General features: G+C 41.6%; 1 long non-coding RNA gene across 1 annotated transcript; it reads right to left on the bottom strand.

The window, feature by feature from the left end:
• Positions 1-346: 346 nt before the first annotated feature.
• LOC148367248 (uncharacterized) lies at positions 347-6305 on the bottom strand. The gene is made up of 4 exons (XR_015850289.1): positions 6166-6305; positions 6013-6090; positions 2700-2848; positions 347-1567 (listed from the first exon to the last, which is right to left on the bottom strand). It is a non-coding gene; the product is annotated as an uncharacterized LOC148367248 (long non-coding RNA).
• Between the last annotated feature and the right edge of the window lie 323 nt (positions 6306-6628).

Here is a 6628-nt window from a genome sequence, read left to right as displayed (position 1 = left end):
GAACCACGTTCATCTGGTTGTGAAATCTCAAAGCACAAGCGTCTCAAAACGCCCATTTCAGGTGACCATACATAGTGAAACACATTCCAACAGCTGTCAAAACGTGAATAGGGTTGTCACCACTGTACTTTAGTCATAAATAACCAATGAAAGACTTTTACACCACATTTTATTCATCTTATTTTTACAACTCTGGACACTGCAACCGAGTGTCAAAAGTAAAGTATTTCAAAATTTTCATTTAAAAAGTAAATGCAACAAAATTAAACAAACGCAATTGAGAAGAAAAAAAACACCATTGGTCATTGGAGTCATTGGGTTAGATCAGCACAGTGCTGTTTTTTGTAAAAAAACAGTAGGACCTAAGATGGCCCATTTCCACCTGCTTTGTGGACCTGATTTGTAGTATGAAATTTAATGTATGAGCTGCGCAGGGCTGGTGTTGTGGAAAAAAAACCCTGTTCATCTTCCTCTTCTTGAAGAAAAGTACCGACATCTGCAAATGTCACACCACCATCATCTTCCCCTAACACCATATTCCCTAAATGCTTTTAAAAATTGCTGCCGTTGTCAGTGACAGTGGATCTGACTTTGGTCTGAATTTTGTATTCTGCGTGGCTTTCGTTGAGCTTAGATGCAACTGCATTGTATGTGTGTCGACCTTCAAGACGGGTGCAGGCCAAAGCAGTAGAACACCTCTCTGATGTGTGTGTCAATCCAATGACACTTGACTCCAAATGTCTGCTGTGGCGCAGACACTCTCCACATCAATCAGTTTAAACCGAACACACCGCTTCATAATGGCAAACTCTTCATCAATCAGGTGCATTCAAGTCTTGTCAAGTCAAGTCATGTTTATTTGTACTGCCCTTAATCACAAAGAGTTTTCGAGAACAAGTCCCGGCATGTAGATGGACCAATAACTAGCATTTCGGTCTTTTCAGAGTTAAGGCGCAAACAGTTGAGTGACATCCATTGCTTTATCTCAGTGAGGCAGGCCTCCAAATGTCCACATTTTGGTGGGGCAGATTCCTCCATCGGAAGATATAGTTGGTTGTCATCTGTGTAGCAATGGACACTGATATTATACTTGCAAATAATATCACCTAATGGAAGTATGTAAATGCTGAAAAGAAGGGGACCAAATACTGAACCCTGCGGAACACCACAGATAACACTAAAGTGCTCAGATGTCATTTCAACATATTTAACACAGTACGTCCTATCTGAGAGGTACAATCTGAACCATAAGAAGACGGTTCCTGAGAGACCAATCCATTTTTCCAACCGTTCTAGTTTCGACACAGTGGGTTATTTCCAACGCTGAGACCTTGAACCAGCTTGCTGAAAGATAGCTCCTCCACCACTGAATATCACTGCATATGCTGAACCATGAAATCATAACTGAAATGTTGACACGTTCCTGTGACACATTGAATTCTGACGTGATCTTTGCTTGCTTCAAGGGGGGTTGAGTAGCTGCTGTGGTAGAACTGCCTGCAGGATCATCTTCCCCAGTATCAGATGGACAAAATGGGCTCTTTAGAAGAACGCCTGGATGCTTCCTCTAAAAAGAGAGAGAGAGACAGATACATTTACTATAATGAATTATTATGCTGAGCTTCATATCCACTTTAATACAAAATACTGTGTGAAATAGCGTTGATGTAAAAATGTAAAAAGATCAAAGCAGCGCCGCCACGAGCGGCTGCCTTTTCCAGCAGCTGCCCTGTTATCTCTCACTTTTTGTGATTTATTGTTTTATTGTCTGCTCCTATCTTCGGTGTTTTTCTTCCCGTTTTGACAACTACACTATGGATTACTTCTATCCTATGGACATGGGTTTTAGCGCACAAAAATGCGTTTATTCAAGGAGTCAACTCCTTGCCCTGAAGAATTCTCGTGCCGGCGTGATGAAGGGGCCTATCGTGGAAGAAGAGCCGGAGATAGCTAAGCGGCTAGCGGCGTTATAAGTCTTCGGTTCCATCCGTAATCACACGGGGAGCGCAGTTGCTGTGTTTTGCGGAAACATGGCTCACGTTTAGCATTCCGGACGCTAACGTGTAGCCACCCGGAGCTACCCAGAGCTATCCGGCTTCAACGCCGCTATACAGAGACACGAAAGCCGGGGGGAATCGGAGAGGAGGCGGACTTGCTAACACGAGGTGGTGTATCCCTGGATCTTTACAAAGAAAAGATTTCCATTTGCCGCAGGGATGTCGAACTTTTGGACAAGCGTGACGTCATCCACTCCGCTACAAGCACCCCTAGGGCATCATGTTCATCTGTTAATAAAGAACGGGGTAGACTGCTGGAAGTGTGAATTTCCCGACGGGGATGAATAAAGTATCTATCTATCTATCTATCTATCTATCTATCTATCTATCTATCTATCTATCTATCTATCTATCTATCTATCTATCTCTTTTCCAAGACGCTTTGAGAAAAAGGACAATTATTTAGCCACTATCAGCAATAATTGACAAATCAAACTACAACCGGGTTCAACAGTAAGTTTAAGGCTTATTTAAGACCTTCTCTGTACACCTACTACTACCAATTCAATTTCATATTAGAGCTAAACAAATTAGAATGACTTGTAAAATTACTCAACAAGGATATTAACGGCCTGACAATACATTTGTTTTACCCAGTGAATGTACGATCTGCTGACACGACATGAAAAATAGCAATCTTACCTGAAGATGTTTTTTTCAAGTTCGAGGTGGAGTCCTTTGACGCTGACCGAAGGTGAACATTTGGCAGGCACAATGATGTTCTTTCCCTTTTCTTCCACCCTGTAAATGCATTTTTCTCCATGCTTGTTCTTCTGCTAGGCCGCATAACACTGCCAGCAGAGAATGAATCGTTGCTACGGTCGTCATTACGTAAAAGCGCGGATGGCAATTAATTATAATAAAAAATTGGCGACAAAAAGCCCAAAAAATACAAGCCACAGCAATATAAAATGATGAATGAATAGAAACAGTAATTAAAATAATAAACGGAGCCAAAGATGGCGCAACCTTGCACAAATTGTAATCCTGTTAAGTAACCCCCATGCTCACGGAATGTAACTGTAAACCGAATACTTTTGTTTTTGCCTGTACTATAACGGATTACAGTTATTTTTATTTGGTATCCTATTACTGTAACGCCGTTACATGCAATCTGTTACTCCCCAGCCCTGGTAGTGAGACTGGCCAACAGATGGCATTAGCGGTTCAGTTCAGTAATCCAAAAGGAAACAAAAATAGGAAAATGGGAAAAAAAGTGTTAAGGGACAAATGGTGAATCTTTTGAGGTTGCATCTTTTTCTAGAGACTGCGGCCGGAAGGGGGGGGAGCTGATATCTTTTATGTCACACAGTGATCCACAAGTACTACCACTGTGATCTACTCCTAGATTGTGAGCTACATAACGAGCACCCAGCCACGGAAAAGAAAGCGATAGCGGTGCTGCAGGTCCATCTATTGCTAATGCTATGGCTCGGCTACTTAACAGGTAACCCTCGCAGAGCCTGTATCCCCACATTAGGGGACAGTTTTGTTTTAATCATCAAGACCTGGCTCAATTCGACGATACCGGATGCTACCGTGCAACTAGCCAGCCGTATTCTAAATCGCTTTCTTTGTCTAAAAGGAGATGCTCTCCAATTTTTTCTTCGTTTTTATTTGTAGATCTATGGTTGTTATTTTGTTACAGTTGTATACTCTCAGATGGTAACGACATTGCCTTGAGGTAAGTTTGGCCCTTGGGGGCTTTTATACTGACACTGCAGATTGTCATGTTTCGCAGGGGGTTCTGCCCCCCATTAATCACAGTCACCAAGGTAAAATTGTAGTTTGTGCATGCGGGAACCATGTTGGAAACCCCTGGCTAAAATCCACTCTTGTTTGGTCCAGAAAACTGACTTGCTGTCTCCAGGGGGCGCCCACGGTGTGCACGGTGTGACGAGTTGGCTTATTAACGCATAAAACAGTCATAAGATAGATAGATAGATAGATAGATAGATAGATAGATAGATAGATAGATAGATAGATAGATACTTTGTTCATCCCCGAAGGGAAATTCACATTTCCAGCAGCATCCCTGAGCTGAGAACAATCGAGAACAATCGAAAATAACACGGGAGCTGCTGGAGTGGCTGCCATTCGTGACGGCGCCGGAAGAAAAGATTCAATTTGAATCATGTACAAACAAACAAACAATTGAATCATGTACAAACAAACAAACAAACAAAATATTCATGTTTCAATAAGATACGCAGAATAGGGCCAGTCCAAGGCAATACCTAAGTCACCTGTGTCAAACTCATGGCCCGCGAGCCATTTTAAGTGGGCTACGATAGCTAAACTGCCTGAGAAAATAAATGTTCAAGACTGATTTGACCAAAAACTACATTTCTTACATTTTCGCTTCATTCATCATAAAACACATTTTGTACTTTTAATTATATGATGTTTATTTTGTTTAAAATATTTAGTATTGGAGTAAAACAAATTAAACAAATTAAAGGAAAAAGAAAGAAAAATGAAATAAAAGAAAAAAAAGAAAAAAGGAAAAGGGGAAAAGAAAGGAAAATATAAAAACAGGAAAACAGAAAAGCCAGAATAAAAGATGAAAAAAGAGAAAGAAAATGAAGAAAAAAATGAAAAGAAAAAGAGAAAAAAAATAAGGAAAAAGTGGAAAACTTACAAATAAATACTTGAAATAAGCGAAAATTATCTTAAAAAAAAGGAAATTATTGCAACTCTGTGCAAAAAAAGAAAAGAAGAAAAAAAACAGGTTTTTGAGGGTGGCCAATCATGTCAGCTCCCTCTAAGTGAGGATAATCATCTCATCTCATCTCATCTCATCAGCCGTACCGCTTATCCTTATTAGGGTCGCGGGGGGGCTGGAGCCCATCCCAGCCATCTCCGGGCAGTGGGCAGGGGACACCCTGAACTGGTTGCCAGCCAATCGCAGGGCACACAGGGACAGACAACTCATTCGCTCATTCACACCTAGGGACAATTTAGACCGGCCAATTCACCTGAAATGCATGTTTTTGGAACGTGGGAGGAAACCGGAGTGCCCGGAAGAACCCCACGCAAGCACAGGGAGAACATACAAACTCCGCACAGGAAGTCTGGAGCTGGATTTGAACCCACGACAGGTTCCCATGACATGAACTGTGCCGCACAAGCGCTAACCACTGCCCCGCCGTGCTGCCTGAGGATAATCATATGTCTAATAAATGCTATTTTCCTGACCAACAAGTGTTGTTTAAATGCCCTGCGGAAACCCACGCCAGCACGGGGAGTACATGCAAACCCAGTACACGAAGGCCCTGGATTTAAACAATAAGTGTGTAATTATTTTTGGCACAAATCTTTCTCTATATATGTGTTGGGTAAAATGACAGTAATATGTTGCTTCCATTTTCCGTTGCAGGAAATTCTTCCCATTAATATTTACCACTGGGATTTGCTACTTTTTTGTATGGCCTATAATAAATGTCTCTAACTGCTACATAATTCTCCAACTAATACAGATTTTACAGTGCATGCACCTGTTCCATAGAGGGCGATGAACCCTCTTGGGACAACGCCATACAATGCCAGCTGCCGTTCAGAAGGAGGAAATGCAATGGAAAAGTAAAGCCACCAGCGAGCAGTGTCAGGGGCAGTTTTAAGCAGACAATTAAGCAACAATTTCAAGCATTTACAAGAACTCGATCCAAAATTTAAGCACTTTTCAATGCTTTAAATTCAAGCATTTTTAAGGATTTCAAGAACCATTTTGAACCCTGGATATTAGAATGAATGATTGTTAAGGCCACGATATATCTGATGAAGTCTAAACTCACAATATTGTTTGGACATTTGTAAGCTTCTTGTTGCACCCAACCTTGGCCATATTGTACTGTTACCATGGAAACACACATGAAATGTACAATAAAAGCTATGTGCTGGGAACTAAACCGAAGCGCTTCATGACTTAACATCATAGTTATCGTTCTAACCGTACCTGGAAAGGATTCTAGTTCTTGTAGTTTCTTACTTCTTTATTGGCTTCACGGACTAGCAGCACCTTGGCACAGTTATCCTGGAGAAAGAAGAAACACATTAAACAACGGAAAAAGGAATCAAAAACAAGGTTCCTGCACTACAACTCTCCTACTTTGGTTTAGGAGAACCGTCGCTTTTCTTCGGGTGACACAAAGAATTGTCCAAAGAAAGAAGACAGGGAAGCAGGAACTGTTCCTTGTGCAAGGGACGAAAGAAGTGAACACTCACCACCTATGTCAGGAACATAGCCTCGTTGGCTGTCAAGTGTGCATCTCTCTCAGAGGGAGGGAGGACCAGAGAAAAAAGCGAGGGAGAAGAACAGAGAGATGGAGACTGCTGAGGGGCTGGAATCTGCTGCACAAATCGCCCACAAAGTGCTCACCACGCATGGACGGTTCACGCACAAATACATGGACCTTTTTTTAGATCCATAACCGGCTGTTGACGCTTGGAGGACAGCTCATACTGACACCTGAGCAGATATCGATACGTAGTAATGCTGCTAGTTTTTAACACTATCGCAGATTTACTATCTTTGTGTAAAAAAATGACACCAGGTTTTTATTTACCCACAC

The sequence above is a fragment of the Urocampus carinirostris genome, chromosome 4 (genome assembly GCF_059441175.1).
Source record: "Urocampus carinirostris isolate Australia breed hairy pipefish chromosome 4, RoL_Ucar_1.0, whole genome shotgun sequence".
Classification (NCBI taxonomy): Eukaryota; Metazoa; Chordata; class Actinopteri; order Syngnathiformes; family Syngnathidae; genus Urocampus; species Urocampus carinirostris.
The sequence above is the reverse complement of the archived record's forward strand: the minus strand, read 5'-3'. Positions and strand labels throughout refer to the sequence as shown.